Below are 27,234 nucleotides of genomic sequence, written 5' to 3'. Positions count from 1 at the left end.
CCGGCACCTCCCAGACGTCTTGCCCTGCCAGTCCCAGTCCAGCTCCTTGCTCTGCCGGTCCCACCCCGGTTCCTGGCCTTACCAATGCTATCCAGACGTCTTGCTCTGCCGACACCTCCCAGACGTCTTGCTCTGCCGACTCCAGCCCGGCTCCTTGCTCTGCAGACTTCAGCCCGGCTCCTTGCTCTGCAGACTCCAGCCCGGCTCCTTGCTCTGACGACTCCAGCTCGGCTCCTTGCTTTGCCGACCCCAGCCCGGCTCCAGGCTCTGCCGACCCCAGTCCAGCTACCTCCAGTCCCGCCGGCTCCAGTCCAGCTGCCTCCAGTCCCACCGGCTCCAGTCCAGCTGCCTCCAGTCCCACCGGCTTCAGTCCAGCTGCCTCCAGTCCCGCCGGCTCCAGTCCAGCTGCCTCCAGCCCCGCCGGCTCCAGTCCAGCTGCCTCCAGCCCACCGGCTCCAATCCAGCTGCCTCCAGTCCAGCTGCCTCCAGTCCAGCTGCCTCCAGTCCCGCCGGCTCTAGTCCAGCTGTCTCCAGTCCTGCCGGCTCCAGTCCTGCCGACTCCAGTCCTGCCGACTCCAGTCCTGCCGACTCCAGTCCTGCCGGCTCCAGTCCTGCCGACTCCAGTCCTGCCGACTCCAGTCCTGCCGACTCCAGTCCTGCCGACTCCAGTCCTGCCGACTCCAGTCCTGCCGACTCCAGTCCAGCTGCCTCCAGTCCCGCCGGCTCCAGTCCAGCTGCCTCCAGTCCCGCCGGCTCCTGTCCAGTTGCCTCTCCAGCCAGCTCTCCTAAAACCCCCTGCCTTGTGTCTCCTACGGGATCGTCCATGGGTCATCCCTCCCGCTCCTCCCTGGTGGTCCTTCCCACTACTTGGGATGGACCCTCCGGCTACACCCTGGCTTCCTGATGGGGTACCTGACCCACTGAACCCACCCTGGTCTGACCCTCCCATCCCTCCCCTTGTTCCGTCTCCGCTCCTCTTCACTGCGTCGTTTGTCTTTCCTGTCTGCATATTCTAGCAAGTCTTGTATATCGAGTTTGTTATTTCCTGAGCCTTGTTTCCGTTCCTGATTCTTGTCATAGTTTCTTGTTTTGTTGTTTATTTGTTACTTTGTTATTTTTGAACACCGGACACCTTGTTTTTCTGTTTAATGCACGATCCTTTATTAAAAAAATAAATAAATTTAATAAAAAATCATTATGTTCAGCAATTTTCACAAAGCCACAGCCAAGTCCACTTATAATAAGCAACAAGTTGTATATGTGGGCTTGCTTTTTGCACTAGGCTCAGAAAGTTAAAGTAGGCAGATGCAGGTTTTTGGCTTATTTAAATAATAAAATGATTGCAAAAGTTTATTATGAGCTTGTTCTTGTTGTTTTTTCCAGAAAGATCTGGCAACAAGGATGAGTCAAGTTGTTCCCTGTCAGCTTGTTCCCTGTAATTATTTGCACCATGCACACAGAAAAGAGATACATCTATGATGGGTCTTAATGTGTTATTAACAACTTTTTTCAGTTCTGCTCTTAACACACTAAGTAGAATTGTAAAGAATAGGATTTGGCACTTGGGATGTGTTCACACCCCATACCGATTCGTTTAGTACTATAAGTGAAAATGATTTTTTTTTTTTTCGGGTTCACTTACAAGTCCAAACTCAAAGATTCAAACAACAACAAAGAGGCCAAAACTTACCCAGCATCTTAAACTATTCTGTGTGGGCTAAAGGTGTTCATGATGTGTACATAAATGTTATGATATTTTATTCAGTTGAGAACTCATGAATAGCTCAAAATAGTGCATGGCACGCACACAAACAAACAAAGATCTGCTTGTGACATCATCTCCTGTTTTTAGCTCTTACAGATGCCTTTGGTCCATGTTGTCTTGATATTTCATGTTCACATTTATTGGTCCATGTTGTGTTTCATATTCAAACTGCACTGAGATTGTATGAACAGAGTCAAGATCCTTTTCAGCAAAGCACAAAAGGATAACTCTAACCCTAACCCTTAACTAACAAAAATCGTCACACATCCACTATATTGCTCTCAAAAGACATTATTAAGACAATGCTTTGACCTACATGTTGTTGTAGGGCTTTTTTTTTTTTTTTTTGCAATTTTTCTCCTAGTTTTTATTATTGAATTTAAAAAGTTGAGCAAAAGTGCATAATAAATACTTGGCATTATACTAATTATATATGTAAAAAAAAGATTAAAATAAATTTAAATAAAAAATACTTATTTGTGCATTCACAAATTATATTAATTTGTAAATGTGTTAGACATGTTTAATAAATCATTAAATATGACTTTTGCATATATAAAATCATAATCCACTGCTCATTCTTATTAAGGTAGTATGCTTTGGTGTTAGGGATGTAGAATAAGATCAAAATAACGTACTTTATAAGTACTAATCAAAAGCCAATATCTTCATAAAATTCATAAAAGCTCCTGTTTATTAAAAAACTATAAATTAAACAGATGTAGCACTTATTCTACACAGCTTTTTTTTCTCAGATTTTTTGGGTTGGTTATTAAACAACACAAAACATTTTATCATACACTGCTTTGACTGCTTAGTGTCAGGATGCTGTGATGTTTCTTTATGAAAGTGCTCCAGGACATTTTCCCACTCCCACTCCCTCACTCATTTCCAGAGTCAGAAAAGGAGGAAAGCAGAGCTGTCAGGACCACAGCCTCTGAGCACAGAGACTGCTCTGTCTGTGCCAGCCAGTGCCATGACTAACGGATCACAGTATGTAGGACTGGATACGAGTGGATGGAGGGGAATGCCAAGGATCTGGGGAATCGCAATATACAGCAGAGAGAAAATGTATCCACATATACAAGGACAATAGAGTGGCCAAAAAACCATATTTGGACACTCAAGCAATATGGATGGGCAACATGGACTTAAAATTATCTATCTACAAAATCTCTTGGTCTGTCTGTCTGTCTGTCTGTCTGTCTGTCTGTCTGTCTAAAACTAATTTAAATATGCTCATATATTTGTGTGAGACTGTGTAAAAATTCACAATCCCGCTCTAGAGCTCAAAGACAAAAAGGGCTCTCTATCATCTCTTCCCGAGTTAATCTAAATTCTCGAACACACACACACACTCGCACACTCAAACACACACACATACAGACTAACAAGTACACATTCCATTTGTGCAGTGTCAATAGAGGGAAAACATGCAGGGATAACATCTATTCCACAGTCAGTACAAGTGAGAGGAAATGAATGAATGCAGCAGCCAATAGAGATGGATAATGAAGCTCAATGGAGCCGAGTCTGAAATGGCATCAGTCAGTTAGTATATACTGATTACATCAAACTGAATAATCTGCACTGGATTCCCTTGGTTATATATTCATTCAAATCACCTATTCAAAGCAATTTGACACTGTCAAATCTTACTGTTTTACTCATACTTTTTCCACAATATGTTTTTTTATTAATACCTAACATGTGATGTTTTTTAATGTGTTAAAGATGTACAGATTGTGCTGCGAGTTAAAAATGCAAATACTTTTAGCAAATACATTACATTCAAACATTCACAGGTCAAAATGTTTCTTTTTTCCTTTTTTAAATAAGTGCATATATTATTCATCAGTATAACAATCTAAGCAAATGGTTTATTAAAACATTTGGATTACTCAGTATTTAGGGCCTAGTAGTATTTTTGTGTTAAACATACTGTATTCAAAGTTAATGAACCAAATGAAAACAGTAGCTGTTTTCTGTTTTTTCGACTGACATGGACTATGTCGATTAAATGCCCTACAAAATAACCTGAAAAGAAAAAGGTTTTGGTGAGTATCAAATGATAATATGATTGCTCTTGGCCACAAAAATGTGACAAAAGTAACACAGAAAAAGGGGTGAGAATGACAGTTCAATTAATACAGATGCATGGCGACAAACCTCAAGCATTCTACATCCCTTTTTAACAATAGACAGCATGTGAAAATGCCCCTGAAGGCAGAATAAATAAATAGAAAGAAGAAGAAAGAAGAAGAAGAAGAAAGAAAGAAAGAAATGCAGCCAGATTGTCGCCACATATAGGTTCATTAAAAGGACCATTCATACAAAATCTTGTTGTGTCAAAGCTGCATTACTTGCTTTTTAACACAAGTCAAGTCAAATTCTTCTTTTTACTGGGCAAATTTTTGCTGCTGTGCTATGTTTTGCTTTGTTTTTTATACTGCTTTTTCATTTTTTTTCTTTCTGTGCATTAAAAGTCCAGTTAAAATATATTGTATTAAAATGTCTTCATTTCTGAATGAACCGTCAATGTATTTAAAGGTTTATTAATGCTGGATCTGGGGCAGACGGTGGCGCAGTGGGTAGCAAAATCGCCTCACAACAAGAAGGTCGCTGGTCCGAGCCCTGGCTGGGTCAGTTGGCATTTCTGTGTAAAGTTTGCATGTTCTCTCCGTGTTCAAGTGGGTTTCCTCTGGGTGCTCCGGTTTCCCCCATAAATGCAAAAAACGTGGTATAGGTGAATCAATTTCCCAGTGATAAGTTGCAGCTGGAAGGCATGGGCGCATCTGCTGTGTAAAACATATGCTGGATAAGTTGACGGTTCATTTTGCTGTGGCGATCACAGATTAATAAAGGGACTAACCGAAAAGAAAATGAATGAATAACGCTGGATCTAACTTTGTTAACACACAAAAAACAGCTTGTTTTGATTATTGGTTTTGTTTTATTTTGCTTTTTGTCTGTTTTTTTTTGAATTTTATTTAAATTTAGGCAAAAATTTTCCCAGTGATGGGTTGCAGTTGGAAGGCCATCCGCTGCATAAAACATATGCTGGATAAGTTGGCAATTCATTCTGCTGTGGCGACCTCAGATTAATAAAGGGAATAAGCTGGAAAAACACTAATGAAGAATTGTTAGCTAAAATAGTCCACCCTGCCATCTAGGACTTTCTGTTTCTGTTTTTTCTTAAAGTTGTAGCATACCGCATGTAATCCATTATATTCAATGCTAATTTTTTTATGCTAAATGTAATTTTGAACAAAGCAATTGCAAACAAAAATGTATCACATTAATCCATGTCACCATTTGAGCAGCCCTGGATACATCTCTGTATTCTCTGCTCTCAACGTCTCCACTTCATCACAGCCACAGCAGCTGGTGCATAACCTGAATCAGATTAATACCTGCCGTTCAGTCACATTAATTTGCACATACAGCTTCCGAAATTACTTTCAGTCTTGACAAATCACTTTGCAGTTGCACTGAAATCTATTTGCATTGATTCTATTCTTTATCATGTACTTTTTAGAGACTATTATAGATGATTTTTTTTTTTTTAAACATGGACTACACTTTTAGACATAAAGGTGCAAGAGCTTTCACCGGGGATGTACATCTTTTTAAACTTCCTGTTGATTAATGGGTAAAAAATTACCTGTAATAAATTTAACAATAGTTAAAAAACTAAACAACAAAAATAAAATAACCATATTGTTATTTTTACGGTACACATTTGTCGCATAATGGTTGTCACAAAAGCCAAAATGCACAAAACTAAAGGCAGTAGGGCTGCGCGATATTGGAAAAATCTGACATTGCAATATTTTGTTTAGCACAATGTATATTGCGATATGAATACAATTTCACCTGATGATTTGAATAGCTCCATTTGGAAAGATTTAATTCATTTAGATCAACTGATGATCAAGTCTTTTTCTATGTAGTGCATCTGCATACAATAAAAAAGCATATATAAATATGACAGGGCAAAAACAAAAATTGTATAGAAAAGTGTTTAGGTACAGAAAATGTATAGAAAAGTATTAAAGTACAGAAATTAAACAATCAAAGTAAAATAACATAATCACCATCATTCATTAATTTTCTTTTCAGCTTAATCCCTTTATTAATCTGGATGTCGCCACAGCTGAATGAACTGCCAACTTATCCAGCATATGTTTTATGCAGCGGATGCCATCCCAGCTGCAACCCATCTCTGGGAAACATCCATACATCCTCATTCACTATACGGACAATTTAGCCTACCCAATTCACCTGTAGCGCATGTCTTTGGACTGTGGGGGGAAACCGGAGCACCCGGAGGAAACCGGAGCACCCGGAGGAAACCGGAACGGACGCGGGGAGAACATACAAACTCCACACAGAAACGCCAACTGACCCAACTGAGGTTCGAACCAGCGACCTTCTTGCTGTGAGGTGACAGCACTACCTACTGTGCCACCGCGTCGGCAATTGTGTATATATATACTGTATATACTGTATTTGTTTATTTATTTATTTTTTATTTATTTTTAATAATATTTTTAGGGTATGGGTGGGGTCTTAAATGTCTTAACTTTCAAAAACAGTGTCAAAAAGTCTTAACTTTATAGAAAAATAAGGTGCAGTGCTTAAATAATTTGAAACAGGTCTTAATTTTCCTACTGTATGTCCATGTAAAGCTACCCAATCTGGCCCACACCATGGTTTTTTAATGTTTTAACTGGGTCATAAGAAAAAAAATCCTTAGTGTTTAGCCTTGTGTAAGTTTGAAATTTAATCTATAATGGTTATGAAAAGGTCTTAAAAAGTCTTAAATTTGACTTGATGAACCCTGTAGAAACCCTGTTAATTCATCTTATTCTCCGCATACGAGCGGGTGCATTCATTTGAATCCTTTTGGCTCGAGTCTTCCAGTCTAATTGACTCCTATTAATTTTTACACAATAAAACAGCTTGTTTTGCTGCTTGATGTTGCAAACTGATACTTTTTTATTATATTATTCTTATTTGTCAATATATTCATGCAAGCACTTGGTTGCAGAGCAAATAATGACCATTTTCTGCCGTTTGTTATTCCTAGTAATTTCTCTCATAGGCCACTGAATCAGAAGCTCTAAAACAATCGCAAAAACGAGCGCACTTCCACATTGAAGAACAAGGTCAATAAACTAATCCTGCGATTTCAGCCATCATACAGTAGGCATCTGTCATCTTCTAAACAGTCTCTCGGTTATAACATGTAACAATTTTGTGTCTTGAGATTGTTCTGTATGATGCAATTTTTCTATGTGCGATTTGATTGGATGGGAATCACAGGACTGATTATTGTAATTTAGCCAATCACCATAGACAAGAAAAAACTGCAGGTTGAAGGAAAATAGTGGAGTAAATGTACCGAAACTGCACTAAAAATGTATTCAAGTGAAAGTACACATTTTTAAAAGTACTTAATAAAGTCCAATTTCTAAGAAAACCTACTCAATTACAGTATTTTTGGGGGAATTTACTTCACACCACCGCTAATATGTCCCTTTGACAATAATTTGGACCCTTTAGGTAAAAATAAGCACCTTTTGTAAAATTACGACCTAAGTCACAGCTCTTCTGAGTAGGCGTGGGATGATAACCGGTTTCTAGGTTTACTACATTTTGGAAAAGTCGAGGTTTTAAAACCCGCAAAAAACATTGAGCCCACAATTCAGAAAACATTTGAAAAAGAAATGATAATTAATTTTGCAACAAAATGTGTTTAATGTATACCTTAAAATTTGCATTTTATATTTACAGTTAAGATATCTCAAAGGGATAGTTCACGCAAAAATAAAAATGTTTGAAAATGAGATTATTTTACATGAACTATATATATTTTTTTCTGTCAGAGGACAAATAGATCTAATGTATAAAGATGCATAATAACGTTCATGTTATTTATAGTTCTTTGAAAAAATCATAATGCGAACTTTAAGGTTTGAACATAAGTTAAAATAGTAAAAATTGATAAGAAATCCATTACACACCAACATGCAAGCATGCTATAGACCTCAACAGTGCAGTGGCTTACTGTATATCCAAAGAAAAGAAAGATATCCAAAGATGCCTTTGTACAAAATCTGTTTTAGAAACTATTGAACATAAAAGAAGTCAATGATTTATTTTAATTATTTAGCTTGATTAGATTGATTTAAATTGATTATTTGGATGTTTACTGCTCCAATATATATATATATATATATATATATATATATATATATATATATATATATATATATATATATATATATATATATATTGTGTTCAGTGGAAAAAAAGTTGCTGTCTTTTAAAGAAATTTAAAAATAACAGCTGGAAGTTGCAGCTGGAAGGGCATCCGCTGCGTAAAACATATGCTGGATAAGTTGGCAGTTCATTCCACTGTGGCGACCCCTGATGAATAAAGGGACTCAGCCGAAAAGAAAATCAATGAATGAATGAATTATTTTAGAGCTCTAATTACAATACAGTGAAATCGTGATATTTTTATCCAAAGGTTCAGAATCGTATTCCAGCCCATGCCTACTTCTGAGTATAAATCACAAGCTAAACTATCCACTCACTAAAAATCCACGTGAAGCTACATTATAGCACTGCGCACTTGGCGGTAGATCACTAAAGCCCACACTTTCCTCATTAAAATGCTACTTGTCTGGTCCTAAGCTGATAAATACAAGGCCATAAATAATAAAGCAGTTATTATTAGTGACATCTTGTATAAATCTGGACCCATCTGGCAAACAGATGTGCTTATGGGTGATGTTATGCGAACTCCCGCAGAAGTAGGGTTTTCTCAATGTCCCTTTATCCTCCTTATGATCCTTCAGCGTGCACATATGCGATGACAAGCTCATGTTCAGTTTGCTAAATTTGTTTTGCAGCTTTGAGGAGATGTTTGTGTCTCAGCGCTTAAAACACGAGGCATGTGGTTTGCTGTTGATTTCAGGCTGTCAGTGTGTTGATGGAAGACTTTATTGTCTGATGCTGTGCGCTGTGTGCAGCAGCACCAGAGCAAGGAAGCTCGAAGGAACGGTTTATGTAATCCATGCTGAAAAGTCAGTAACACCGAAGAAAAGACGTGTAATTAAACAACAGAGATGAGAGAAGAGAAGTTCCCTCAGGTGCTTTCCTCAGCAGCCTGTGTGAATCAATGCTTCTGGTTTATGAAGGGATGAAAGAAAGAAATTGAACAATTTCGGTTAATATGATTGCACACTAGCTTTCACACTTTTAAAATCGCGCTCAGATGTAATGTAATCCATTTCAAATAAAGATACAATGATACAAAAAGGAAACTAATATACTATAATACACTGATATGCTTTTTAATGCATTGTGACCCAATTTAATGTCAGATCCATTTATTCCCTTGTGATTTGTTTAGCTTAATTTTGCTTTATTATGCTTACTAAAAGTTAATGTGGACAAAAAAGTGTTAAAATATAAATTTATTTTCTATATTTGTGTGTTTATATGCATTTATAGCTAAAATAAAATGTTGGCAAAACTTAGTTCTCTTACTTTTTAAAAATAAAAGTGGCTACTGTTTTTTTTGCCTTATTGGTTTGATTTTCTCAACTTTATTTTATTTTCTATTTACTTTTCTTAATTTTATTTTGTTTTATCCATGAATAGAACTATGTGAATGGGCAAAAACAGCACATATTCCTTTTATACATAGTTTTGTTTGTATATTTAAAGACAACTGAAACGATTTTAAGTACCAACATCAAGGGATCTGCTAGGGTTGGGAAGAGTGACATATATATCAGTAAAATGGAATAAATTGTTTATCTGTAATATAAAATTTTATTTGGTGTTTACAAGGACTTGCATATAAATGGGCATGGCTAACTCACATGTATTGTGTGAGTCTGGGCAAGACATTGCTCTGAGACTGAGGGAAGCACTGTCTGAAGCGCTGGTGTAAGATCAAGTGACCAATGATATTTAACTTCACTGATGACGGACTCGAAAACTGCAAATGTGAGTACAGAATAACTCTGTGTACAATCTCCCTCAGTAAGTTAAAGGGCTCTATTTTAATGATCTAGGCGCAAAGTTTCAAGCGAATGGCGCAAAAGTAATAAGGGCGTGTCTTAATCTACTTTTGCTATTTTAAGGAAAGAAAAATACGGTTTATTCCATGGTCCAAGACCTGACAGGTGGACAAATCCAAGTTTGTTTTTAATAAAACAAATACAAATATGCATTTAATAAATAAAATTAATAAGAATAATAACATTTTACAAATGCAAGTTGTCATGATTAATCTGAAATTGTACCAGGTGTGTGATATGGCCCAAACAGTCACTTGTTTAGTGCTAAAGCATCTGTCAATGTTTTTGGGGTGAGAGGCATCTTTTTAAATGGTTTTCTAATAGCAGCAAGCATTTTATGAGCCCCATGCACCTTGCGTTCCAATCACTTGCTGTCCCTAGTCTTTTTGATAAATCACTCTGTGTGCCTTAAGTTGGAAAAAAAGTCAACTCGGTACAAAAAAAAAGTAGCATCAAGAATGTTAATAAAGTAGTTGCCTAGCAATATAAAAAATGCAGTGCATTGATCTTTTCCGAAGTTAACCAAAAAGGCAGTGCCTCACATTTTTAGAACTTAAAAGCATGTTTGGAGTGATCGACCCCTAACAGACTCCATCAGGTCCTAATGACTGAATAACAAAGTTCTTAGCCTTCTTTTTGCTTCATTTTGACTTGCTTCACATAGGGTTGCTTGACATTTAATAGAGTGATAGAAATAACTAAAATTGATCAAATCAATGGGCGAAGCAGTAGCACAGTAGGTAGTGCTGTCGCCTCACAGCAAGAAGGTCGCTGGTTCGAGCCTCGGCTCAGTAGGCGTTTCTGTGTGGAGTTTGCATGTTCTCCCTTTGTTCGCGTGGGTTTCCTCCGGGTGCTCCGGTTTCCCCCACAGTCCAAAGACATGCGGTAAAGGTGAATTGGGTAGGCTAAGTTGTCTGTAGTGTATGAGTGTGTGTGTGGATGTTTCCCAGAGATGGGTTGCGGCTGGAAGGGCATCCGCTGCGAAAAAACTTGCTGGATAAGTTGGCAGTTCATTCCGCAGTGGTGACCCCAGATTAATAAAGGGACTAAGCCGACAAGAAAATAAATGAATGAATGATCACAAATGATCAAATCAATTGTGTTCCAATAATGTACAGATTTTGAAAAAGGCTTTGGAATAACATGCAAGTAAATGATGACAATTTTCATTTTAGCTTGAACTAACTAACCCTTTAAAAAGTGTCAATAAGGGGTCAACCTGACCAGTTGTTTTTTTAACATCTACAGCCTGAGTTGCAATTAATGAACCACTCCACGCTCATGTGTTCAACTGCTATGTGTTTCCCATCGACAATGTGCTGTTGAAACACTATTGTGTTCCTGACGGGCAGCTCAGGACAGCTCTTCCCAGACCTTTAATGTCCCAGATACGCACACAGTCCAACAATAGATCCAAGTTGCTCTTGCCAGTTAATCAATAGCCTGTTCTTTGTTACCATCCCAATGCACAATTCACAAGTACAATATGTGGCAAATGTCAGCAGTGCAGTTGTGCATAAAAATGCGAAGTCACGCAGATTCTGTACAGTCAGATAACAACCACTTGAATTTATCTCATAAATAAGCCATGTTTGGACTGGATTCTTAATTAAATCTGCTGCCTGGGACTTACGATATAAAGCTACAAATTGAAAATAGAGGGATGGGAGATTCGTTACAGAGTGTATGAACAGACGTGAGCAGCAAATAACCTCAAGAACCCTTTCTCATTTCCTTTTTCTTTTTTTTACTCTCTCATCTTCTTGTTTTATGTTTCTCCACCCCCAAATGCAGGTTATGGAAGGTAGCTTTCATTTGTTCTTAACACAAGATTTTGCCTAGCACTGTAAATTCTTATTTTTTTCCTCCTTCTCCGTTTCCATTGATCTATTTGTATTATTATACTTTAGTCAGAATGTCCCTTTTTTTCAAATGATTTGCTGCCAAATATAATGTGTTCCTTGCAAGAGATTCCACAACCAAATATAAAGGAAGTTACATTTTATGTACAGTTTAACACAAGTTGTTTTAGTGTTATTGAGAAACTATTGTATTTTTAATGGATAGTTTGTCTAATTGTTCTTTATTTACATATGTTTTGCTTTTATTTACATTTTGAAAAGTTTAGTCATTTAGTTACTAGAAAAAGAATAAAAATAAATCAGTATTAGGGCTTTGATATTCAAAAAAACGGACTATTTTTTATATAATGCGATTCATTCATTTGAATACAATTTCAACAGATGACTTGAATATCTCTTTGTAAAGAATGCCTCATTTTAGATTGATTGGGATGATTTTATAGGGGAGTGCATAAAAAACAATTTCAAAATGACAAGCAAAGTTAAATAAGTTTAACAGAGCAATTTTACAAATTAAATAAACAATGACTTATGACCTACTGGGGAGTCAAACAGAATTCAGCAACAGAAAATAATTAGTTTTCATTGATTAAATAATTATATTAAGGTACAATTGAAGAGTTTAGATGCAAAACCTTTTAAAGCCATTTGATGTTTTCTTCTAAACGTAGCATTTTTCTCTCGTGTATGTAGACTCAGGAAGTTTACTTTTTATAGTGGCGAATAACTTCTTTTTATTGCCTTTTAAGTGAAATAACTTAACATAAACATAGGAGACTGAGAAAAAAATTCTAATTTTAGAAGAACATTTAAGACGGCATTTAGAGGTTTTTGCATCTGAACTTTTCATTGATCTTTAAGGGACAAACATTTAATTTATACTTAGTGACAGGCCTTAAAATCAAATGCAAATAATTGAATTTCACTCTAAGGTTAAAATGATGCCTCTATATTGTAAGATGTGATGCCTGGTTATAATCATTTATAATCATAACTTGACATTGCAAATTGAATTGACATTTTAAATTAAATTGTCTGTATCCTATGAGTGTGTGTAAATGAGTGTGTATGGGTGTTTCTTGTACTGTGTTGTGCTGGAAGGGCATTTGCTGCGTAAAACATTTGCTGGAATAGTTAGTGGCTCATTCCGCTGTGGCGACCTCTGAAATCAACCTAGACTCATTCTGAAAGAGTATACGTATACGCGCTATATACGTTTCTGTAGACTGTAAATTATGTAGCTAGAAGTACATAAAGCTGCATTTCATTTTTAAAATGAACGCTATGAGGTGGTATGAGGCCGTTCCTTTTCACGCTTACCAGCTGATTGCTTACATCCGTATGGACAGCTTTCCCGCTGTTACCAGTTTGTCCCATTAGCTCGCCATGTGCCTGGGCAGACTTGAGGCACAGAGAGTAGTTGACCACGACAACAGGGTTTGAGTCCGGTGAGAATTTGGTAAACTCTGAAAATGTGGTAAAAATCAGACAAAGGCTTTTCTTTTTCTGAATTGCTTTTGAAAATTGTTGGTTGGGTTTAGAGAAGTGGGTGGACGGGTCAATTAATACAATTGGTTGGACTCTGGTGGGTTTACTCGAGAACAGTAGGCACGAATGGCACTCGCAATATATATTTAAGATTTAAAAAAGCATACACAGTGGCTTCTAGTGGATTCACGAAAACAAAAACTTCAAAAAAGTAGCTCCTGGCATGTATTAGGCGCTCTCCAGAAATGTATATAGTGGTATGTTTTCAGAATGAGTCTGGGTTGTCTGAAATAGAGACTAAGCCAAGGGAAAAAGTATAAATAAAAAAATAAATGGTTAGTGGTCATTCATTTATTCATTTATTTAAAATTATCAGTCCTCAAAAAGTTTAATAATCCCGTAAATTATCTATATTAATTCCGACAACATCTGCTTTCCGAACGCTCCAAGAAATCTGCTTAAATAACAAAGACATTAAAATATAATTTGTGGCAATCCCAAAATAACAATTTTAGAAAACAGCCCCGGCAGACAGCACACTTTGTTCTCCCCTTTCTCAGTAGACCATGCTATTCTGAACCCAAACAATGCAGCCTCTTTGACCAGAGAATGCCATCGGCCCCGTCCTATCTTGGGACAGTGGCTGGCTAATGTTGCATGCATCATTAAAGAGGGCAGCAGACCAAAGCTCCTGGCACAGATGACCAGAAAAGAGAGAGAAAAGGGAACTCGCTCAGCCCATCCGTCCTCCATTGATATTGCACAATGTTTATGTTTCTGCTCCAAATAGACATGAAAGACTGAGAGCAGAACTGAGCCTCGGGGAGTCTGATGCCACAAGTAAAATCATATTAAGACTTAATCTGATCTCATTCTGTGGCTGTTGATGATACCTATTCATTACGCAGTGCAGGTGCTATAAATATTCTGTATATGGAAAAGGAAGCATCGAAGGCCAGTGCGCCTCTGTTTGTGGTTTGCATAGCTTTGTGTAGCCAAATCTGTGATTAAAAAGTCTAGTCTGGTCCTTATTGCAGCTTATTCAAGCGAAGGACAATCTGCTGAGACAGGAAGAGACTGTCTGACTGGTTTGCTTGTTTAACCGTAACAAAAACATTCAAAAATGTTTTGGTTTACTAAATCCGGAAAGATTTTTTTACAATGTGATGTTGTGATACCTGAACATCCAAACTGATAAACTAAGTGTTTAGAGCCTAATTTAAGGCTGAAACTTTTTAAAACTTTAAGACAGAATATTAATATTGTTAATATTTGTTTTTTGTCTATTTGACATAAGAATCAGGATTCACACATGATTCTGTATGCAACGAAACAAAATAACCTAAAATTTGCTATAGGTTTATTCATTCATTGTCTTGTCCGCTTAGTCCCTTTAATAATCTGAGGTCGCCACAGCGGAATGAACCAACAACTTATCCAGCTAGTTTTTACGCAGCGGATGGCTGCCCTGCCAGCTGCAACCAATCTCTGGGAAAGCTATAGTTTTAGAAAAATGGTAATTGATCCAGTTTACATAAAAACATTAATTGAAATAAAATCACTAAATAAAATCAATTTGAACTTAGGGCTGGGCGATATTGCAAAAACATTACCATGATATCATGTTTTATATAATTTGGTATTGATATTTATTGAACATTTTTAACAATACATTTAGGAATACTAGGAATACACCCAGTCGGTGTGAAAGGCAAACGCCTGTGCACTGCTTCTGCTCTCCATATGCACTGCGCATGCGCTGCTTACGCCCTGCTTGCGCTTGGGTGTGAAACAGGTGTAAGGCAGTGAAACAGTGGCAGTGGCAATACTACACAAGGGCTGCATTTCATTCCTAATTTTTTATGCCCTTTACCCGCTAACCTCCCTTAGTCTCATTCCCTTTGGAAGTAGGCCATTAATTACATCACACAAATGTCCACTATTGGCAGAACATCCGAATGGGTTCAAATGAAATGCCCTAAACCCTTGAGCACCTGGAAACAGCACAGAGGATGCTATCAATCAGTATTCAGGTGAGAGCGTCCTCTCCTGATATGGCGTTACAACAATTTACTCAATTTTGATCATAACTGTAGAAGTCAATGCTTACAGTCCATCCAAACTATAAACCTTTAGTCAAGAACTTTTATGATCATTTGACCTTGAAAAAAATTATGTGTTTAAAAATAATACTTATGAAGAGTTTAACAGTCAAAGAGCGGATTAGATTACATGAGTGTTTGAATCATTAACCATGCAGCTAATATTTGATTTGATTTGATTTATTTTCGAGCAGAAATATAATACATAATTCTTTAGCAAAAAACATATTTAAAAAAAAAAATTTTTATTCACCACATTACTACACACATAATTCGTCTATTACTTCAACTTATTTCTTCTAATTACCCATTTCTTTTTTCTTCCCAAAAAAACAGTACTGTAAACAACCATTAGTTAAAATTTCATCATGCCATTCTCATTTTATCTTTTTTTAATTACCTCTACTCCCCATTATATTTCTTTAATAATATTTATTTATACAACTTTTTAAATTGAATAATATCCTGACATTGTTTGAGAATCTGATCTAGACTGTTCCAAAATTTTACACCACATACAGACACACACACATTTTTTAAAGTTCTCCTTGTTTTCAACCTCCTACGATTTTGTTCTTCTCTCAGATTAAATCCCCTTCGTCTTTCTTTAAAAAACTTTTGTATGCATTTCGAAAGTAATTTATTCCTAGCTTTAAACATAAATTGTGCTGTTTTAAATTTAACCAAATCATTGAACTTACTGTAAGTATCTTCAATTTATATTCTTTGCTATACCAATTCTGATGTTTCAATCCTCAACAACATTTGCTGAATACAGTAAAAAAAATGAACTGTTGAAAAAAAAAAAAAAAAAGCATGTGGAAAGAACTTTCTAGTTTTGTGTCCAATAAGCATCAGGCATCAGTGAACGAACTGTGGGCGTCTGTGGGCATGCCGTCTGTGACTGAGACTATGTTTAGGATGACAAGAGCATAGAAATACACAAACTGTGAAATGAGTTCTCTTCACTTTAAACGAAATAAAGTTAAGCATTTAAAGGAAGAGTTCAACCAAAACTGAAAATCAGTTAGTCATCCTTTACTGGTCTCAAACCTGACAAGTTTTTATTTTCAAGAAAGCTAAAAACCTGTAACATATTTGTTGTTCCTACAATGTAAGTCAATGGTCACAGATTTTCAGCTTTCTTAAATATATTCTTTAGTGATCAACAGAATCAAGAAACTTATAAAGGTTTTGAAACCACTTGAGGCAGAGTAAATAGTACATTTAGATTTTTGGGTGAACTATCCCTTTAAGGCACTGAGCCAAATCACTGGGCAGAGATATGGATAAAAAATAAACTTCCCTCAGATTTATAGAAGCTATACAGCGAATCAGCCAGCAAGTGCATTACAGAGACCTGCTAAAGTTATTTTTTGACAATCAGCGCATTCATATTTTTGCATAGGGTAAGCATTTATCAAGCAAGCTAGACTTATGTAAGCTTCTAATATAAAAACATTACTTTAAGAACATCCAACTGTGTACGAGTAAATGCGTGTGTTCATATTTTTAAAAAAGTAAAGCAACGTAACCCTGGAGGCGCCCAGCATGATGAATCATCCCTGTGGAATGGGCCATCGTCCTGAAATTCACTCTCAGACTCTGTTTCTTTTCCTCTTTCTGGCAACAAACCAGTTTATCAAAGTTTTGCAGCAAACAACTATCTCTGATTCCACCATTTAAGTCCTAAATAAAGCAATTAGGGAATAAACAGGAAACAAACATTGCACGGAGCAAGTAGCAATGTCCACTGCAGTAAATGTCAGAAGGTCACACAAGTGTAAGCAGAAATATTTTATGACTGAAGTCGGCAGACCATTAACACAAGCTGACTTTAGCTCAGTGGTACAGGCAGACACATCTCCCTATTTGGTGGTTTCAGACAGGCCTGCACCATTAAGACTGGCTAACACAACACAAGAGATTAATACCACTCTGGCCGACACCATTAGGACTAGCAAAAAGCACTCATGCAGGTTAATGCTGCATACAAATGACTCCACAATAGCACTCACGGTTTCCTGTTCTTGTTAGCATCCCTGCAAAACATAACATGGCTGGAGGCGACACCGTTTATATTCACACGGACTGCCAAATATATTGTTGACCGGGCTGAGGTTAACTATTGGGGAGATGTCGTGTCAAATATTTCAGTGGAGATTCTGCATTGTTGCTTGCGGGTTCACTTAAACTCCACAGTGGCTGTGAGTCTTGCAAGGTTAAGATGACTTGCACAATAATAGCTGACTTGAGTTCAGGAGTTTAAGGTCAAGTTTACATAATAAAAGAAATGTGTGTTTCTTATATGACATGGTTGATCCTTACCCTGTTGCAAAATAAAGATTCTTTTTTTGGAGTTGATGGTTGTGTGAAGAACTTTTGAACATGCTGTACGTGTTTTATCCCAGAAATGTTATTAATAAATTATAAAAAAAATAAAACACTTTTCACCAAAAGGTTAGGTTTGGAAACAAAAACATTCTTCTATAGCATTACTTAAAAAATAAATAAATAAATAAACTTTCTGCCACCTTTGCTTTTAAAAGTGAAAATGCGGATTTTCACACGGATTAAATGATGGAATTTTTTTATTGATTTAATCATTATTAAATAGAAATATTTACTTGTCTTTTCATTTGTTTAACATTCATTAATTCATTCATTTTCTTTTCAGCTTAGTCCCTTTATTAATCTGGGGTCGCCACAGCAGAATGAACTGCCAACTTATCCAGCACATGTTTACGCAGTGGATGCCCTTCCAGCCACAACCCATCACTGGGAAACACATACACACTCATTCACACACACACACACACACACTCATTTACTACGGTCAATTTGAGCATACCCAATTCACCTATACCACATGTCTTTGGACTTGTGGGGGAAACCGAAGCTCCCGGAGGAAACCCACGCCAAAGTGGAGAACATGCAAACTCCACACATAAATGTCAAGTGACCCAAACGAGACTCAAACGAGCAACCTTCTTGCTGTGAGGCGAACATGTTACTCACTGCACCACTGCATCTCCATTTGTTTAACATATGCAAAATATCCCAGCAAGCATTTTTTTTTTAAGATGTCTAATAGACGTCTAAACAAAGTCGTCTTGGCTGAAACAAGGCTGAATTTGGGCTGGCTGTTAAAATCTAATAGACATCTAAAAATAGCCCAAAAATAGACTAGTCTTCAAATGAACAGAAATGAATGAATACACAAATAACGTCTGTCTAATCTGTCTATTTGACCACTAGTCTAGTTTTGGGATATGCTTAGATGTCTATTAGATTTTCACTGACAGAAAAATAAAAATGCAATTTTGCATTTTACCTTACATTTTCATACCTACAAAAGATGTGTTTATTTAATAAAGTTATTTCAATTTAAAGCAATGGTTTTCTCTTTTAATATTTTGTAAAAAATCTATTTATTCCTATGATTTAAAACTGAATTCTCAGCTTCATTACTTCAGCCTTTAGTGTAATATTTAATATCCTAATATTACGCATGTCTTAATATTGCTTTGATATATTTTATTTTGAAGTTTAACATTAATCATTAGGATAAACAAATTTCCTATTCGTCTAAATATTTCAGTAAAATATACAGTCCCACGGCCTATTGAAAGGGGTGGTTCCTTTCACGGAAAACGTTGACCTTTTTTGCAGTTATTCGCCTCTTTTTCTATTCAATTATGCATTTTAGTGACATTTTAAGAACTATTATTTGCTGGATCAGCTTGTCAGATGGTGATCATAACAACACTTTTTTGATGCAACAAAAAATTCCTAGAATTTTGTCAAAGTGATCATCATACTATTTTACTACGAAGTATTTATTTACAAATTTAAATATAGTTATGAGATTAGCATTTTAAAAATAAAGAAATAAGAACAAATACTTATTTTTAAATAAAAATTTATTACCATGCATCATTTACAAAAATAAGAATCTTAAATAAATCTTAAAATAAAAACTGCAGCCGATAGGCAAGTAACATACAGACCTGCTCATTGAACTTTCTTCAGGCACAATCTGGCCACTTGAATAATTCAAAATTAAATTAGTTTTAAAGCCTTCTATCGATAATTTTCACAATTTTGTGATAGAATGGCAGTCTAAAATAGGATAAATGAGCTCATATAGGGGCTCATACATATTCTGGACTTTGTCAGTGGGAGGGTGTGTCTTTCGAACCACCTCAATATTAATGTGCACTTGTTAAATCTTTTTTATTTTTCACATCTTACTGACCCCAAGTTTTGGCATGACAGTGTATGTATATATTTAGATTTATGTGCTCTAATTTATAACACATTTGGAATTGTTTGTATCCAACACATTGAACTTAGTTCCTGACTTACAACCCTTGATTTAAACTACGTTCAAAGTTCTTAAAACATCTCTCTTTCTGTCTCGCGCTGACCACACAAAATTAAAAATTTAGAGCTGTGTAATATCTGATTTGCTGGGGTATGAAATTGTGAAAAGAGAGAGTGGAGAGCCTTTATAGAGCATAAATCGTGCCAGTGAACAGATGACATGAGCCATAAATAACTGAATTCTTTCTCATTTGCTTTTTTCCAACTTTCATCCCCTTTTATTTTCCCCAAAGGTTATTGGAGGCAGCTTTCATTTTCAAAAAAAATAAAAATAAATAAATAAATAAAAAGAGGGGGTTTGCCCGGAGCAGAGCACAAACAACTCTCACACACACACACACACACACACACACACACACACACACACACACACACACACACACACACACACACACACACACACACACCTAGGCAGACAAGAGACATAAATACACACTACAAGCACAAACACAGCTCAATGTCAGAAGCCAAAGGGCATCTGTCTACCTGTCAGACCAACTTTTGTTACTCTCAGGAGAAAATGAGAGAGAAATGTTAATCAAAGGCCTCAAAGTATAGGCCCTATAGTGTGTGAGGTCTGAGAGACCCACTACTGAGAATCATCTCACTGTTAAGAGCAGTATATAAGAAAAGCTTCCAATATACAAAATGTGCCATAACAGCGATCCTGAAATTGAAATAGCTGTTTTTTATGTTAAGTTACGATTATGACAATGAGCATGACAGTCAAGTTATGCATTTTTCTGACTTGTATTACAGGCCAAGTGTAACATAAAAAGTTACTTGCGCAGAGGATGTCAGATAAATGCAGTTAAATGAAGCATGGATAAACTTGGGCTGTCAGTGAAAATCTAATAGTCATCTAAGAATAGCCCAAAACTAGCATAGTCGTCATGTAGACAGATTAGACAGCCTTTATATGTGTAGTCATTCATTTCTGTTTATTAGATAAATAGTCTAGTTGAGGCCTATTCGTAGACGTCTATTAGATTTTCACTGACAGCCTAAATTTAGCCTTCTTTTAGTCTAGACGACTATGTTTAGATGTCTATTAGACTAGGGTTGGGTCATTAGACAACAGGATATATAATTTATCTTGTCTCCCTCTAACGACTTTTCGGTCTTTTAAATTCATCAGGTAACATGTCACAGCATCAGTACACAGCTTCAATCTTTCGCTTTCAGACTTGTACTTTCATATTTTAGCAAAAATCATCAGATACTGTTGGTTTGTTCTTGTTGGTTTTGCACCTCTTTTACCAACCAAGTGATTGACAGGTAGTAATTTGTGTGTAACTTATCTTTATTTATCATTTAATAATGGGTAAAACAAAGACCATGCAGGTCAGGTAGCAGAAACAGTAGGCTACAAATAATTAATTTGTTATGAATTAATTAATTATTTATAAATAATTAATTCACCGCCACCTACAACGACAATGCCATCGTCCATTGCGATGTTTCACATTAAACATCGTAAAATGCCAAATTGGTCGACATTGCCCAATCCTGTATTAGACATCTGTTAGAAATCTTTTAAAAACAAAAAATGCTTGCTTGGAAAAAGTAAATGGTAAAAATTGTGTATTTATTAAAACAAATACTGTGTATTATGATAAAATATATATGTTTCCTTCTTTTTACTGTGTCATCACAGGCCAAGTGTAACAAAAAAACAACCGCAGCAAAATATATGTAACATAAAATTTGACATCTTTATTTTGATTCATTAGACCGATATTTAGAATATAATGTGAAGTGAATGAATGCAATAAACATTAATAATAAGGAAGGCTTATTCTCTTTTTCAGAGGTCACCACAGCGGAATGAACCTCTAACTATTCCAACATGCATTTTGCGCAGCGGATGCTCTTCCAGCTGCAACCCAGTATTGGGAAATATACATACACACTCAATCACACACACTCATACACTATGGACAGTTTATTTAATTCACCTGTGCTGCATGTCTTTGGACTGTGGGGGAAAACCAGAACACCTGGAGGAAACCCAGGCAACATGCAAACTCCACACAGAAATGCCAACTGGGATCCCAGGTGGGACTCAAATCAGTGACTTTTTTGCTGTGAGGTGACAGTGCTAACCACTGAGCCACCATGCAGCAACACTTTGTCATATATAAACAGAAAAAACCTACTGCAAAGGCGATGAAAAGTCTGAAAGCAAGAGAAAGTAAATGCAAAGTGTTTATTTATTGACACAATTACAGTACTGTGAGGTAAAAACGGGACTGATTTCACCAGAAACAGAAACCAGACGCCATAAAAAACTGAAATGTGTGTGTCTGTGTGTGGTCTCCATGAAGAAAACAACCTACAAATCACAGTACATTAAGATAATTTAGAAAACATAAGGGCACAGAATGTTTTCTGCGAGGGTTGCATTTACTTTTACATTTACATTTAGTCATTTAGCCGACGCTTTTAACCAAAGCGACTTACAAATGAGGAAATACAGTTTGCATACAATAAAAATTATTATGTCGATGTAAGGAAATGTAAAGAAATCAGTGTTTTTGAAACTAATGAAGACAGCAGAGGTCAATGATTTATTTGAATTATTTAATCTGACATGTTTACAGCTCCAAAATATTTAAATGTTTATTAAAATAAAATGTATTGTGTTCAATGGGAGAAAAGTAGTTGCTTTTTACATATTTTAGTGCAGTAATCACAATACTGTCATACTGTGAAAGCATCATATTTTTATCCAAGGTTATCATTCTGTCAGAATCTTACACCGGCCCACGTCTATTGTTTGCGTACATGTGCTCTTAAACTAAGAGTGTATTTGTTGTGCGGTTGCAGACATGGGGTCAGACTGTCAGTGTGGTGGTGGTGGTGGTGTGTGTGTGCATTTTTTAGATATTTAGACTGAGTGTACAGTGTGTGCGCACTTGCAGACATGGAGTCAGATTCTCGGTTTGAGTGTGTGTGCGTGCATTTTCTTAAATATTTAGACTATGAGTGTATTTGTGCAGTTGCACACTTGCCAATGTGTGTGTGTGTGTGTGTGTGTGTGTGTTTGTGTGCATGTTTTAGACATTTAGACTTGGCGTAAACACTCCAAAAATTATGTTTGTTGTTTGTTCAAACTACTAATTTAAAATGAGCAGGAACAACTTAATTGTTTGATGTTTAATCCACTTAAACTTGTTAAAACTAATAAGTTAACTTCATTTCCTCAGGTTGTCTCAACACAAATCGAGTGTGTGAAACCCAGCATTTTTTCTAGTGCAGTATGTGTGCGTTTTACAGATATGGGGTCAGACTGTCAGTGTGGTGGTGTATATATGTGTGCTATGAGTGTAGAGTATGATTCTCAGTGTGTGTGTTTCTGTGTGTGTGCATGCATTTTCTGAGATATCTAAACTACGAGTGTACACTACAGAATGTGTGGATTTGCAGATATGGGGTTAGACTTGTGTGCGTTTGTGTGCGTGCATGTGTGTCATTTTCTTGGATGTTTAGACATGGGGCTCTCGGTGTGTGTGTGTGTGCATTTTCTAAGAGACTTAGCCTATTTAGAGTGTACACTACAGTATGTGTACACATGGGGTCAGACTTTTGTGTGTTTGTGTGTGTGTGTGTGTGTGTGTGTGTGTGTGTGTGTGTGTGTGTGTGTGTGTGTGTGTGTGTGTGTGTGTGTGTGTGTGTGTGTGTGTGTGTGTGTGTGCATGCATTTTCATATTTAGATCATGAGAGTACAGGATGTGTGTGTTTGCAGACATGGAACTATGTGTGTATCTGTGTGTATTTGTGCATTTTCTGAGATAAATAAACTATGAGTGTATACACTACACTATGTGTGCATTTGCAGACATGGAGTCAGCTTCTTGTGTGTGTTTGTGTGTGTGTGCATTTTCTTAGATATTTAGATTATAAGAGTAAAGTATGCGTGTTTACAGACATGACACTCTCAGTGTGTGTGTCCATGGACAGTGGGTCAGAGTGAAGAAGGCTTTGCTTGTTGTTGGTATGGATAGCATGTTGACTCAGCACTGAGTTATATATTCCGCAGCTGTTAAGATCTGAGCCTGGTGAATGTCTTTCTAAAGAAGAGACTCTCCAGCCATCCAATACGCACTCCTTATGCCAACAATTACTAATACATCACAGCCTTGTAGACACTCCAAAGTGCAGTAGCCATGACAAACACGAACGCACTCCATGGCAATTTCCTGGTAATAGAGCAACTCCTTCATTTCTTAAACCCACTACAATAAAAGCAATCAATCCGACATGCTGAGCTCTCAAATTTATCCCAACCTCCACTTTAACTTACTCTTTATTCATTGCTGGTTACGATTAACCAGCCGGATTAACAGGTGTTTCACAGTACAGCATAGATTTAAACAGGTTTTGACATGTACTTGGTAGATGCCACTTGACGCCGCTGAATAATGTACGACGAGATCCATCTGTTCTTTTCTCTCGCATAGCTGTCAGTGTATTTCACAAGGGAAATACACACAATAGGATACCCAAGTGAGACATGTTCTTCTATCAACATCCACTGCTTTCCTAGGATAACATTCCTGCAGTCTCTTTCCTTCACCCTAAACCCGTTCCTAAAATCACAGTCTTGGGTGGAGCTTATGGAAAGTTGAGTTATGTGTGGAAAATAGATTTGGAAAGTGGAATTGGAAAGCATTTATCAGTTGGGAGGTGTTTATGACATATTTATTTATTTGTTAATTAAGTGAAAGCAGTGTAAATTCCCTTATGAATGTGTAAATCGCATTATGATGTGATAAATAATAGAAATAGAAAGTGTGTTTTAGTGTGCTGTGAGCGTCTAAAAATAGTTAAAGAGCAATAGTCCAGAAATTTACCATGGTAACCCTAGCATTCACAAAAATGTAACTAGGTAACTTGGTATTAGTCACCACCACAAAAAAAGAGAAATAAATGAAATAAAATTAAATGAAATCATTCAAGAGGGCTTGGCTGGTCAGGGTTAATCTGGGGCTGTCACAAAATGTTTGCTCCTTTAATTCATATTCACTGATTTCATTAAGATATTCATGGATTGTGAGGACAGCTTTTCTTTTTTTAAACACAAATTCACCTCATTTCGCTCTAATTGTTCTCAAAACGATTTGCAGAAAGGTTTAGAAAAATATATGAATGTTGAAGGAACCAGTTACATTATATATAACACTTAAATTATGAATAATTTATGATGTCTGAGAGAATGGAATATGAAGTATGAATAAATAGATCATGTTTGATGTAAATTACAATGAATCATACAGTATGATATGCACTTTTTTGTTTGTTCTGAATACATACTCTAATATCACTCAATTTTAGTGTCATTGTTAGGCTACTGCTTCTAGCCTTGCATGCAATTAACCCTAAACCAAAGCCTCATAATTATCTAACCATACAAGTTGTTAATTTATATTATTATTTTTTTCACATTTCTTGGTGGAAAGAGTTCTGAAAAATTAAGTTAAAAATACCATTACTTGCCCAACAATGTAGTGCAAGTAGAATACATATATCTGTTGAAAATATTTCTCATAGTATGAGTAAAGTGGCCTAAAATTACTCAAGAGTAGCGAGTATATGCTTTGAAAAGCTGATGTATTTAGATGCAATTTGTGCATGTGTGTGAAAACGTAACATTCTGTAGAGCTTTTAGTAATTGTTTAAGGTCATTTGGCGATTTCAATCATCATATCATATGAATCTGTCATCTTCTCATCAGTGACATGCATCTAAACAGTCTCTCGATCACTGCATGTAATGATTATAGAAAGCTTCTTGGACACTTCTAAGTTTCCAAATGGTTTGCTGCATTTATAAAGCACCCATGTCTTGGGTTTGCTTAGTATGATGCCATTTACTTACTATGTGCAATGAGAATCACAGGACTGATTTTTTTATTCCAATTCCTACAAGTAAAAATAAAGTAGTGACTGCAGGTTTAAGGTAAATAGCAGAGTAAAAGTACATGATACAGCACTAAAAATGTTCTCAAGGGAAAGTAAAAATACACGTTTTTAAAACTACTTAGTAAATTACGATATCTAAGATAAACTGCTCAATTAGCTACTGTGATTTAAGCATTTGTAATTTGTTACTTTACACCACTGCATTTCCCATCCTCCAAACAACTAATACAAATGTATCCTAATATAAAAGCACAATATAATTTTAGTCGTGAATAAAAGTAAACACAGATAGGATTGTAATCAGGAAATTGTCTGTTGTTTACTCATGGACTTATTTTAATGTTTGTTACACAAGAAATATTCAGCAAAGACTGAAACCTTAGCCCACCAACCGACCCCGGTCTCCTCGGATTTGTTTTCAGTCACAACAACCACAATTATGTTATTCCGCCGAAAACTGTGGTTATCCTAATAATGGGTTGAACTTGAGGTCGCACACACCGAATATACTGTGACAGCAGCATCCCGTCCATTTGAATGAAACAGTGTGTGTATGTGTGTGTGCGAAAATCTAGATGAGAGACGCTATTTACGAAGCGCTTCTCAATGAGCTACTTTTAGAAATGCTGTTTCTGACGAACGTTCAGTCAGTGTCAGACGGAGCGTCGCTGTCAGGCGCCTCGCTGTCATCTAATGTTTGGATAAATCTATTAACTAGATTTAAACGCGTTACACGTAAATCCTCGAACAGTCTAGTCAAAAATACCTTCAATATTACTGGCGTGTTAAACTTACCTTGACAACTTGTCCAGCTTTGATATTCCCAATGAACGCGCGTTTCCGTTTGGTGACTGCGATACCGATAACTTTCTGAGCGACTGAGTTGATGAAAGCCTTTCTGTCTATATTCAAGCACAATTCTCTCTCTCTCTCTCTCTCTCTCTCTCTCTCTCTCTCTCTCATTCAGCAGGGGTTCAGTCAGTAGAGGGGGTGGGAATGGAATAAAGCGCACATGCTGCTACTGATGTGCTGTTCTCCCACCAATCGTTGCTATTTTGTGAAATCAGGCTTGAGATCGATAAATAAAAGAATATAGAAGGGTGGGAAATGTAAAAATATTAAATTAATGAATTATTTAATAACATTAAAACCTGGAAGAAAAATGGCTAACCTAAAAATCTTTATTCTGTTCCTCAGACAAATAACCTTCTGAAATGTGAATTTCAAGATTTGCAAAACAGTGACATGCATTCTAATGAAATGCTAATGTGCATAATAAAGACACCTCATGTAAACTGTGGCAGAGCTAGGGTATTTTAAAATATAAAAATTGTTTGAATGCAGTGTTTTAAAAAATGTTACTGTCTTACAAACAAATCTATTACGAACTGCAAAACAATATGTCAGCAATGTTGGTTTATAATTTTCTTTTTTGCCATTAGTATGTAGATTTCAGTTTGTGGTGCGTCAAAGTGGCTCAGTGGTAAGCACTGTCACCAAGAAGGTCGCTGGTTCGAGCCCCGGCTGAGTCAGTTGGCAGTTCTTTGTGGAGTTTGCATGTTCTCCCTGTGTTCAAGTGGGTTTCCACCAAGTGCTCTGGTTTCC

The 27,234-nt window shown here is 36.6% G+C and overlaps 1 protein-coding gene across 1 annotated transcript in view; it reads right to left on the bottom strand.

Annotated features, from left to right (window-relative positions):
* Positions 1 to 26,509, bottom strand: part of chst15a (carbohydrate (N-acetylgalactosamine 4-sulfate 6-O) sulfotransferase 15a) — a 46,063-nt gene extending 19,554 nt beyond the window's left edge. Inside the window, exon 1 of the mRNA XM_087290371.1 lies at positions 26,425 to 26,509. The gene's annotated coding sequence lies outside the window, so the exon portion shown is untranslated. The remainder of the gene's footprint in view (positions 1 to 26,424) is intronic.
* Positions 26,510 to 27,234: the final 725 nt, after the last annotated feature.

The sequence above is a fragment of the Danio rerio genome, chromosome 17 (genome assembly GCF_052040795.2).
Source record: "Danio rerio strain M-AB ecotype USA chromosome 17, GRCz13ab, whole genome shotgun sequence".
Lineage (NCBI taxonomy): Eukaryota > Metazoa > Chordata > Actinopteri > Cypriniformes > Danionidae > Danio > Danio rerio.
The sequence above is the reverse complement of the archived record's forward strand: the minus strand, read 5'-3'. Positions and strand labels throughout refer to the sequence as shown.